Genomic DNA, 12,953 nt, shown 5'->3' on the forward strand with positions numbered 1-12,953 from the left:
TCATTCTTCAGCCAGCATGGCTGGCGCGTTTTAGTCCTGACCCATCTGAAGGATACCAGGATTGAGAAGGTTTGTTCACAACAGGTGCAGAATTAAACTACTAATTTTATTATTTATTTATTTCCTTTGTATTTGCCCTATATCCTAAGATCTCAATAAAAACAATCAAAAACAATTTGATATTTAAAATATGAAATACTGTATAATAAACTAGAACCACTATGTGGTTAAAACGAAATGTTTCTGAGTGTCGTTAAAAATAGGCTGGCCATAATATTTACTGAATGAAAGTCGAAACAGCAAGAGGACTTCCATCGCTCCGATCTCACCCCAGATATAACTAAATTCTTGTAGCAAGCACCAAGCAATCATACTGAATACAAATTTATAGAAACGGCCTTTTCTGATGAATGATCCAGTGACTGACAAATGAAATGCTGAGCAGAAAAAATTTCTTCAGCAGCTGAAATGGTTATTTCATGCATTGCTCCCCTTGCCTTCAAAAAACAATAATAATCCAGTTATGCCAAATATTGTTAGCTAGGAGGCTTTCCCTGTAAATCTAACATAGTAGTGTCAGATAACTGGATCCTAAAGAGTAAATGACTTGCACAATACCATGACCTATGCTAAGTTCAGTATTTAATTGTCCTTGTTGTCAAGAAGTGTAACTTCCACAAATGAAAGTTAACTAAATCCAAATAGTGTACTCAACAATGCATGTATGATATGAGACTACACAGCAGATTTCTTTAATGAATTTCAGATTTTTAAAGAAAATATCCACAGCCAAGAGTGCACCTGGGATTAATAAATCTTTTATAATAGAACTGATTGCACTGCAATATAATGCAACCCATGAGAGCCATTTATTTTAATAAGGGGCAGGAGGAAACAGAGAAAAAGAGGTTAGAAGGCATTGTAACTGTAGAGCAGTGGTTCCCAATCTTGGATCCCCAGATGTTCTTGGACTAAGCTCCCAGAGGCCTTCACCACTAACTGTGCTGGCCAGGGTTTCTTGGAGTTTTATTCTAAGAACATCTGGGAAGCCGGGGTTGGGATCCACTGCACAGAGGAAGATATTGCAGAGAGACAGTGACATTATTGCAAAAGATCAGAGTGCAAAAATGATGACTGCTCCCAAAATGAATCCTGGTTCATACTGCTTGAGCGGCCTGGATGACACACTCACACTTACCGTTTTTAGCTTTTGTATATTGTCCTTTTAACGATGTGAGCCACCTTGGGTCCTTTCGAGGAGAAAGACGGTAAAAATATTTTTAAAAAAATAAATAAAAATAGTGCTGCTGAATGCCAAGTTAATAACAAAGAGGAAACCACCTGTTATGCAGGATTTGCTCCCAGATAAGGCCACCAACCTGACTTGCATTATGACAGAGGCCATTTCCAGTTTAACCTGTTCTTCAAAAAATGTTCTCTGTGCACTAAAAGGAACCTATTTTTTTTCCTGTTTGGTTGACTATGTCCTCTCTCACAGTGTTCCAGTTTAGAGTCTGTATATTGGAAGGCATTCAGGACACAGCCGGGATTCCATTTTGGTATATGATCTATTTGGCAATCCAGCAAGTTCCCATTATGAATTCCGCAGGGTGATCTCAGGCATAGCACTCAACTGTCCCCAGACAGCTATGCTTGATTACTTCAAAATCCATGCCAAGGCCATTGTGCCAGCAGTGGCTCAGAGCATGACAGTCTCCATTATAAACATGGCCATGCCCGAAGTGGTACATGGGCCAAGCCATCCCAAAGGGCCATCCTTTGGCTCTACATTTCTGTGCTGGGCCAGATCATGGTGGCCTGGCATGCAGGAACCTTCTGTACTTCAAGCTCATGGAGTAAACATTTATGATCCAGGAAAGGATAGAATGGTGCAAGGAGTGACCAAGCCTGTGTTCAGAGCTAAGGATTCAAACTAAAGTAAGACCTCAATATATATGCAGCTTTCCTGCATACTTTAGAAGATGGAGATGTTCTGATTTCACACTTATACTTGGTGAGAAACTGCAGGAACATAGAGTGTAGTAAAGGCTACGAGCTGAAAAGTGGTTTAAGGGGGGGAGATGCCTCTTGGCAGTCAGTCTTTTAAAAATGAAGGTTATTTATAAAATGGGCATAAAAATGCATAGCAAGATAATTACTACCAGCATCCTGTGTTTTTATTATTCATCTTCTCTAAGTGCCATTGCAGCAAAAAATGGAGAAGATTATTTGCTTCTTTTGGGGGCCTGGAAACAACTGATATGTCTGGATGCTAGACCAGTTTTCTAAAAATTGGGACACTAAATCTGATGGTTAGTCCAAACTAGAATATGCTAATTGGATCAATGAGATCTACAAAATGAAATGATTTAACAACTCCTACTAGATGAATTGATCTGCTCTCCCATAGACTGAGCGTATAAAACAAACTAAAGTTAAATGTCAAGGGTCACTGATTTCAAGAGGAGAATGTACGTATTTGATTTTCTTCTACTAAAAACTGCAGAGGTTTACATGCACTTAGCATTGTCTGGATCATGGCCTTTCACATAGATAGTTATTTATCTTGGCCTGTTCATAAAAGAGAGTCAAACATAAACTACAGATTGCACATTCTTAGAGTGGGAACTTCTTGAGTGCTGAAAATGCTCAGTGTTTTTCACCCTTTTCCTAATTAACTTGCTTTGTTTTGGGGTGGATCTTCTGAACTAGCAGTAACTTAATATATAAGGAAAAAGAAATATCATCACCTAATATCAAAAGAAAAACAAAAAATAAAGAAGACAAAAGGTTGTGGTACCTTAAAGACTAACTACTATATTTTTAGGAAGAAGAAATGGACTTGTCCATACAAACTCACATTAAACTACAGCAGTTAGTCTGTAAGTTCCCATAATATTTTGTTTTCTTTATTTTTTATTTTTATTTTGTTTTTGGCCTTATATGCTAGCACAGACTAACCCAGCTACCTCTTCTAAAACTATTAGCATATCTTGTAGAACATTTGCCTGTTCTAGCCTTTAGTGTTATAAGGCTACTCAGCAGTATAAACTGCAACTCAGCAAATATATTGTAGTATATAAAGTATAAAATAAGACATATTGGGGGCTCTGCAACCTGGATGATCTATGTATTTTATGGGCCGTGAGTGTCTCAAACAGCCACACTTGCAAAGCTAGAAACAGAAATAGCCTGTGATCCTTTGGGATCAAAATACTCCCAAAATAGGCAGATAAGTAATGAAATGTTTTAGGCGTTTTATGCTTGCTGAGCATTTTTATTCATAGGCTTATCACGCTAGTTAGGTGAGCTCATTAGACTATTGCCTGTATTTCTGGAAATCAATTGGTCTTCTGTCACTAAGCAGAGGACAGAACACAGTCAATCACAATTTATCAAAATATACCTTCTTTTGTAATTCATACATTCATTAACTCTTCTTAAATTTCCCTGGAATCTTCACTGTGGAAATGGGTGGATGGAGAATGACCTCTTAATACTCAAATTTGATATATCAATCATTGACAATATGGAGCAATTAGGAAACCTGTTGCCAAAAATGAAATATAAGTACTTCCTTCTAGAGGATGAACAGTATTTATATCTAAAGATATAAACATTTCCATTCATAATCTGGAGGGTATTAGCCCCCGATCTAATTAATCTAAATTAAATGGACAGATGTAACATTCCTCCTGCTTAAAAATTTAACACTGTGGAAAAGACACAGAGCAATGAGCAGTTTTAATCAGATAAAGTATTAGTGGAAAGTAGGGCCCCACCTTGACCTGACATGTTTTGACCCTGGCCTCTGCTGCCCTCAGAAAGGAATAAGCAAATTTCAATCACATAGAAGGGTTAGGTCACAAGCACAGAGAGTGACATCTAGTGTGTATGGTGACCATTCACACAGCACTAACAAGGATAACAAACGAGGACACTGATTTGCATAATACTGTGTCTACTGTATGCACAGACACAAAATCAGAAATGATTGTTCGGATCTCCTCCCCAGAATAAATGTAACATTTTCAGAGCGCTAAAAGTGAACTGTTGTGATTGATGGGAAATTAGAGTGTCATAGGATCCAGGAGACTGAAAACTAATCAAGAGGCTCAAAACAGAGTGTAAAAGTTTTCAGTTTTATTTTAGCTGATCTGAAGCCATGCAGGACAACCTATTATTGAGTGGCCGAAAGAGGAAACTAGACATGGGAGCTTCAGGGAAAACGAATACGAATGGTGGTTTTAGCGAAATGCCAACAGGTGACGTCATTTGTGCCTGTCCATCACAGAAGCTCAAAGGGGAGGAGCCAAGGATAGGGCAGGAGGGGCGGAGTTAGAGAGACAGTTGGAGATATGGAATGGCAGTTAGGGTTTAGGAGAGAGAAGGAGAGGGTTAGAGAATTGAGCTGAGAGTGTTAGGAGAGGGAATTGAGAAGTTTAAACAATATTGTACAAACAGGAAGGAAAGTATAAGCACTACAAGAGAAATATTGATTGAAAATATATAGCAGGTAAAGGTAAAGGTTCCCCTTGACAATTTTTTTGTCCAGTCGTGTTCGACTCTAGGGGGCGGTGCTCATCCCCGTTTCCAAGCCATAGAGCCAGCGTTTTGTCCGAAGACAATCTTCCGTGGTCACATGGCCAGTGCAACTCAGACACGGAACGCTGTTACCTTCCCACCGAGGTGGTCCCTATTAATCTACTCGCATTTGCATGCTTTCGAACCGCTAGGTTGGCGGGAGCTGGGACAAGCGACGGGCGCTCACTCCATCGCGTGGATTTGATCTTACGACTGCTTGGTCTTCTGACCCTGCAGCACAGGCTTCTGTGGTTTAGCCCGCAGCGCCACCACGTCCCTGAAAATATATAGCAGTTTGGAATAAAAGTGATTGCCTATGTGATCCTATCCTTGTTAATACCTGATACAGTTTATATGTGATTTACCTTTATGATTTATTTGACAATAAAAAAATATTTGTTAATTAAACCTCTGATTCCGAAGTTACACGTCTGTATAACATAATAACATAATTGGTATTAGGTGAATACCTGGTGGCAGCGTGAAGGAAAAGGGTGTGATCCTTTGTGAGGGCCTTATAAACAGGGGCTACAAGGTCGATCGCCACAGTGGTACATTCCCACCCCCAAGAACTAGCCCAGTCCACTCACCAGTGGCCTCACAGCACACATGTCCACCAGCTGCAACATTGTGCCAATCGCAGAACCAGTTCTGCCAACACTGCTCCACCTCTCCCACAGCTGACCACTCCTATGAGGATGTGGGAAGATGACTCCCAACTCAGCTTCTGAGCAGATGGCTGAGGGGAGAGGTGAGACAGCTCTGGCAGGACTACTTCCACAATTGGCACAATGTTGCCATTGACAAACACACATCCTTCGAGGAGCCTGGTGAATGGAACGGGCTGGTTCTTGGGAGAGAGGAATGGACCACTGTGTCACCTGTAGTGCTGTGCTTTGTATTTGTTTTCCTGGAATATGAATACTGTACAAAGCTCCCAGGTCTAGTTTCCTCTTGTGGCCACTCAATAACAGGTTGTTCTGCAAGGCTTCAGATCTGTTAAAATTAAATTGAAAACTTTTACACTGTGTTTTGAGCCTCTTGATTAGTTTTCAGTTTCCTGGATCCTATGACACTCTAATTTCCCATCAATCACAACAGTTCACTCTTAGCACTCTGAAAATGTTCCATTTATTCTCGGAAGGAAACTTGAAAATGAAGATGTACCTGATAACTGAACTACACTTGCATTGGGCGGGAGGCTAGGGAATCAGCCAGAAATTGTTTCTCTGCTTATACAGAGTGATTCATCTCATTTCCTCTTCCTCCATCCTATTATCAACTTCAAGTTATCAATATTGTTAAGTGAAATGGATTTCTAAACCTCCTATTGTTTGGCAAAGTGCTAAAGAGACACCAAAATTAGAAATGTACATTAGGGGTAGCAGAAGTCCAAATGGTTGTTGGAGGGGGGGGAAAGGTTTTCGGTCTCTTTAGACGTGTTCTGGAGGTTTTTCTTCTTAATGTTTTGCCAGTCTCTGTGGTTGGCATCTTTAGAAGACAAGAGTTAGAACTCTGTCTGTGTTCTGGTGAGTTCTAACTCAGCTGCTGTATCCATGGCGAGGCAGCACATTCTGGTGATCACTTAACTTTTATTGGACTTAGCATACAAAGGGAAGGGAAGGGAAGGGAAGGGAAGGGAAAAACAGTGTCTCTGTAGTCCTTTACAGGCTGGAGGCCCCAGTTCAATGCAGTAAGGATAAAACCGGTAGCTTTCTATAATTCCAGTCCTTCTAGGGCCAAGGGAATATTCTGTCCCTGCCCCCCAAAACTCCTTGGGAGTTACTACACTCCTGTGGCAGCTCATGCCACCTGAAAAGTCCTGGCTGATAAAAAGTCCTTGCCAGCCCAGCTCCCCAGCATGGCATCCAGCAAGCGGAGGAGGCCGTGCAACACCAGCTGCCCCTGGCAGCTTCTTTCCTTCAGCCTTCAACTTGCCTTAACTTGAGCCAACAGTCCTCCAGAGGTACCAGCCTCTTAGAAGCTCCTTTCGGCATCTCCCCTGACAGACTATTCTCTTTCTTCTCCAAAGTGACAAAAGCTCCCAAATGTCCAGTCCCTCCCCCCTCTCCTTGCTCGGTCTCCTCTATATCTACCTCAGCTACAGCTACAACTGTTTCTCTGGGGGTGGGTTTAGGGCCTCCACCCTCCTCTGACTCAGGTGTTTTTCCTCAAGGCCAAAAACCCTTCTGCCTTAGGTGAGGGGGCCTGCCCACGCTGGCACTTAGCTCCTTCCCCCAGCCAGCTGTAGCTGGCTCACACTGATTCTCTTCCTTTCTCCCAAAGGGTATCCAAAAGATCATTGTTGACTCCAGGTTTTGGCAGGGAGATTGCGATATGAACAACACAAACATCTGTAGATGAGAGCCCCTAAGGTGCTCTTGCAGCTTGAGCATCCCTTCAAAACATTGCAAGACTTTATTTTAGTGCTTTGAACAAGTTGGAAAAAGCCAGATATGGCCTACTTTTAAAACATTCTTGCATCAAGTGACCTTTCTTCCACAAGGCCAGGCTCCTTTCTGAACCAATAACATCTGAAGTGGAGAGTAAGAAACATGAAAGCTATAGTTCAGAACACCTGAGGAAGAGCCATTCCCAATCTCTCTCAAGTATGGTTGACAGAGGATTTTATTTATTTGCCAATTTGGACACAAAATCCTTTTCTTCCATTGTTTTTTCCCCCAATTTCTGGACAAAAATACAATGATCAAACTTCTACCATGCATAGAAGTTTGATTTTCTATCTTCATCTGGTATGAATCAGGACTGCACTATCTGAAGATGAGAATTGTGTTGGGATTCTACCTCCCACCAGTTGCTCTGGTGATATTATTTCTATTCATTTTTTAACCTTACAGTGACATTTAATACTACAGCCTCCTCCCACATATGGTCAGTGGCAACTCAATGACAACTTGGATCTCTCACTCAGATCTCCTCAGTGACAGCTCCAATCTTATTTATTTATTTATTTATTTATTTATTTGATTTTTACCCCGCCCCTCTAGACCATGTCTACTCGGGGTGGCTTACAAAATAAAACAAAACAGTATAAAATATATAAAATCATAAAATTACAATCTCATTTTCTCTTTTTGATCCTAGTATGATTCTCTGTTGATTACCCCTTCATCTTTCATATGTCCTTCCCCTTTAGTGTTTCCTAATAAAATGAAGTTCATTTTTCACCCACCTTTGTTTACATCCTGAGCACAGTTAGCCCAAGTATCTAAACAGAGCTCTGAATATTACATTTTACAAGGAATCTGTTGTGATATTGTTTATGTCTCGGCAGCGAAGTTGCACCACAAGCCATTTGCTCCATTACACATCAATAACAGGTTGCACTATCCTTTTCCACAACTCGGCAGAGGGAGAGGAATTCTTCTTGCCGAACCTTGGAAATATTTATCAAAATATAAAACATCAAATAAAAAAATGTTTCCCTTGTTCTTTTTTAGTTCAAAAGGGGATGACATAGAAGCTGAAAAATTCCTGTCAGAATTGCTTTCCAAAATGCCCCAAAACTCATTTTCAAAGTAAACTTGGAAAGTAAATAGATTTTACTTTATAGTCCTATTTAATATTATTGCTAATATCAGTAGAATTATGAAGTAAAATGACTTTATAATTATTAGCTGTATTGCTTGTTACCTAAAAATAACATTGCCAATATCTACTTACAGTACATCCAAAATCTGCACCCAAGTGTATACTGTATGAAAATAATTTGCATAATAGCTTGATAATCACTGTTTTGCTATTTGTATCATTAATTACTGAGAGAAACATTTTTTTCTACCCCTCGCCTTTCCTGAGTAATGCTCTCAAACAAGATTCATGGAATAAATTAAAAACAACACACACCCCTTTCCCCCCCCCAAAAAAAAATTCTCTGTGGAACTACCTTATCGCACAATGGCAATAAAACATTTAAAGGGCAATTTTAAGAGATCATTATCCACTTTTGCTCAACACATCTATTATAATTATTGTTCCACAGTTACCTAGCCAGATCTCAGGAGCAGAAAGATAAAGATGAATTTACATATTAAAATGTTGGCAGGAAGTCATAATGAATTAATTGGGATCAGGAATTCTAGTTTTAACAGAGTTCATATTGTTAAGGCGTTTCAGCAGGTCGGCATTTATTAAAAGGGGGTAATAGTGTTAGTGGCGTTCACCTTTTCAGCTTTGAAACTTGCTGTGTGCTAAAGAGCAGCTTTAATGGAAAAAGCACGATTACTATGAACATCAGCGATAAATTGTTGGAAGTGATGGGTCAGCTTACGCTTGAGAAAACAGGTGTCTTTGCAGAAAAAGGACCCCCTGAGGCCTCTTAGACTCTCCTTTACCTATCCTGCCCTGTGCTGAGCTTCCTTTGCCCTTCAGTTGCTATTCTTAGGGTTGCTGATGTCACTTTCTTCTCTCTCATGCCTCCAACGAGGAGACATTTCGTCTTTGTTCTCTAGGGATGAAAAAGGTAGCCATGACTCCTAACACTCCCCACTGAGCTACAATTAGGACTTCTGTCATATTTCCTACCACAGGGGTATTTCTCTATAAACAGAAACATTCTTATTTTCTTAGAAAGAAGTGTGGCAACTTGATTGCTTTACAAAGGGGGAAGCTTCAAAGGTCGCACCCACAAGTTAACGTGGCTCCAGTGCCTGTGTGTGCTAACTCTCCAACACGAATCAGGAAGTATCACTTTATCATCAACATGCCTGATCTGCCATAAAGAGATAACGCCTATTGCTCTCGCCTTACAGGATTGGTACAAGGTTTAGAACAGAATTGCATATAGTGAACGCCGAACTAGGGATGGGTGAAATTTTTTTTGCAGTTCATTTCTGCCCGTCGTTTCGTCGTTTAGTCGTGTCCGACACTTCGTGACACAACTTCTTCATTTCTGACTTCCTGATTTCTTACCACAAGCAATTATTACGATTTTGCTACATCTTCTCCCTCTCAGATCTGCCTTATGAATACTCCCTGAGTTATTCTTGAAGTCCTAGCTTCCCTCCCCAGCCAAACTTCAAATCCAAAAGTGAAGAGTTGGCTTCCTGGGACAGAAACGTTTTTAGAAAAGAGAAATCAAGCATGAATTTCTAATGGAGAATTTTTTGGCATTGACATGGAAAAGGGTGAAGCATCCTTCCAATCTACATATTAGTCATTCTCTGGGAAACTCCCCCTTGCTATGGACTGTAGTTAGATGTTGTAGAAGTTACATTTTGGAGTTGAGCTCATAGAATTCTGCTGGCAATGCTTGCTGTAGGATTCTGGGAGTTATAGTTCAAACTCTTTCCAAGCTTCTCCTTTGATGGGACAGAACTGGATACTTTCCATCTATTTGCAGAGGTTCATTTCTGAGGCTTGGGTTTGTGGGGAGGTGGGATAGAAACATGATTTGAAGTAAATCGATGGGAAAAGTCATTGATGGCAATGTTGAAACCAATGGTTTTAAAACCTTTGAATACAGCATGTACTATGCAAGTCGTTTTTAAAGGCAAGCCAATGACAATTGTAATAGATCCCCATTAAGGATCTTTCTGAAGGTTGAGGTGTTTGGGACATTTAGCACACTGGTCCCCAACCTTGGGCCTCCAGATGTTCTTGGACTACAACTCCCAGAAGCCTTCACCACCACCTCTGCTGGCCAGGATTTCTGGGAGTTGAAGTCCAAGAACATGTGAAGGCCCAAGGTTGGGGACTACTGCTTTAGCACATTAAATCCTTTTAGAATGTTGTTGCAGTTTCTTCATTTTTGTGATGAGCCAAATCATGTGAAATCAATTGGTGATCTAACTGTATCTTTTTGTTAGGTCTCTTAATGCAGACTGTGCATTGTGGAAAGCATGTTTAACACTGATGTTGAATATTGTTAACTGACCTCCTGGTATGCAGAATTATCAGAATCCCAGAAGTAATGTTTCCAAATGCAGCTGGTATGTGATATTCTTGTTCAAATTGTGGAAATGTTAAATGAACTACAACTTCAGTTAATACTATGATGTACTGTGATTGCAATTATGTTTTTGACTTTTATTTGTGAAGAACTGTAAGTGCAAGTTACTATGGAAAATGCAGGATGGAAAAATATGTTTAGGATCTTTACTTTGTATTTTTTATGATTTTATTTTTGTTATATTGATGTGCTTTTATCTATGTAAGCCGCCCCGAGTAGACATTGTCTAGAGGGGCAGGGTAAAAATCTAATAAATAAATAAATAAATAAATAAATAAATAAATAAATAAATAAATAAATAAATAAATAAAAAATACTACAGTTTCCCCACATTTCTTGGAGCAGCACAAGCCTTCCATCTTCTTTTATTTAGATATCTAAAAGGTTGTCAAGGGGGTATTTCCACATGCTAATCTTTGTATAATAAACAGACCATTGAAGGAAGACTAAGGAAAAACATCCCTTTCCACACATACTGACCACATTTTTGGCCACAGATATAAACCACAATGATATTAGATATTTTTTTTAATGACAGTGTATTTTGTTGTCGTTGCATGCTGTCGATTCACTTCTAATTTATGTTGATCCTATAAACCAATGATTTCTCAAAGGCTGGTTGCTCAGTGAGTTAGGTATGTGGTTGCAGAGAGGACCCAATATGTGTCATCTTGGGCAAGCTGCACAGTCTCAGGAGAAGGGAGTAGTAAATTACTTCTGATTAGAAGTAATGGTCACCATAAGTCTGAATGGACTTGACAGAATGTAATTATTATTAATAGCACTGCTCAAATCTTACAAGGTAAATACTGTAGTTTTCTTTATCAAGTCATCCATCTCGTGTTTGGTTTTCTTCTTTCCGTATTACTGTACCACTCTTCCTAGTATTAGCATTTTCAAATGAGTCTTGTATTGTATTGGAGCTAAACAAAATATTTCACAATGTTTAACCATTTGTTTATTATAAAATATTGTATTTAAGTAGCAAATATTTGTCTATTTCATTACAGCGGAAGACAGGAATCGATCCAAGCAGCAGCAATATTAAAGGCTACCTCCCACCCACCCCTGCATGCCAAGGCTCCCAAAGACTTACCCACAGCAAAAAGGAGCCTGAGGGAGCCTCAGAATATGAAAGCAAAGGTCTATGAAGCTTTTCATTAAATTAAATATTTCCAGCACCTGATCCAGGTTATGTCAATGTCAACAGAACGGCAACAGAATTTTCCCCATGATGTAATCATGTAAAAGACAAAAATGGTGCCCCTCCAGACTTGATCTCCAGAAAACACCTTCTTGTGGGCCCTCTCTTCTGTCAGAGCCTCCCAAGCAGGTTTACTTGGAGGCAACAACTGCACCAGTGTTGCTGCAATGAGTGGCAAATGGCAAAATTAATATCCCACAATGCCTCTGATAATGTCGCCCCAGAGTATTGTGTGACATAAAAACTACAACTTGTAGATATCTACTAGGCATGGGACATTTGTATTTTTTGGACATCAGCCTCCAGAATGCACCAGGAATTCCCCAGCCACAGTTCTGGAGCTTTAGCCAAGAAATCAACATCCCCACAAGAGTTTTCAGTTACAAACAGATAGAGAATGAAGGCTCTGCCAGCCATTTTGTTCTTGTGATTGAACAAAATGGTTGAAAGTGGCCACATTCCATGGACGTTGTAAGAGATTAGGAGACGATGATGACAGTGATGACTACTACTACTACTACTGTTATTACTTTTTCTTTCTTCTTCTTTTTAATGTTGAATAGGAGCCAAAGGCTATTATCACCATCCACAGACAGCTTGGAAGGGATCTGGTGGTGCTGTGGGTTAAACCGCAGAAGCCTGTGTGCTGCAAGGTCAGAAGACCAGCAGTCGTAAGATTGAATCCATACGATGGAGTGAGCTCCCGTCGCTTATCCCAGCTCCTGCCAACCTAGCAGTTCAAAAGCATGTAAAAATGCGAGTAGATAAAAAGGTGCCACCTCAGTGGGAAGGAAACAGTGTTCCGTGTCTAGTCACACTGGCCACGGAAACTGTCTTCGGACAAACGCTGGCTCTACGGTTTGGAAACAGGGATGAGCACCACGCCCTAGAGTTGGACACGACTGGACTAAATGTCAAGGGGAACCTTTACCTTTTACAGACAGCTTTGAATCAAACAAAAGGTTTGGAGGTAAAAAGGAAAAGGGAAAAAAAGGGGGGAAGAGTTAAAAGGAAAAAAGAAGGGACGTCTGAATATAAATGACCTACTAAATTACAGGACCGCAAAAAAGACCACCATCCATTCAAAACTTCATTCCACAAATTATAGCCCTATAATATACCCCCCAAATTATCAGCCATAATACCTTCACCCACCCAAAGATTAAAGAAGGAAAATAAAAACTCCATGGCCAG

This window comes from Pogona vitticeps, chromosome 2 (assembly GCF_051106095.1).
Source record: "Pogona vitticeps strain Pit_001003342236 chromosome 2, PviZW2.1, whole genome shotgun sequence".
NCBI lineage: Eukaryota > Metazoa > Chordata > Lepidosauria > Squamata > Agamidae > Pogona > Pogona vitticeps.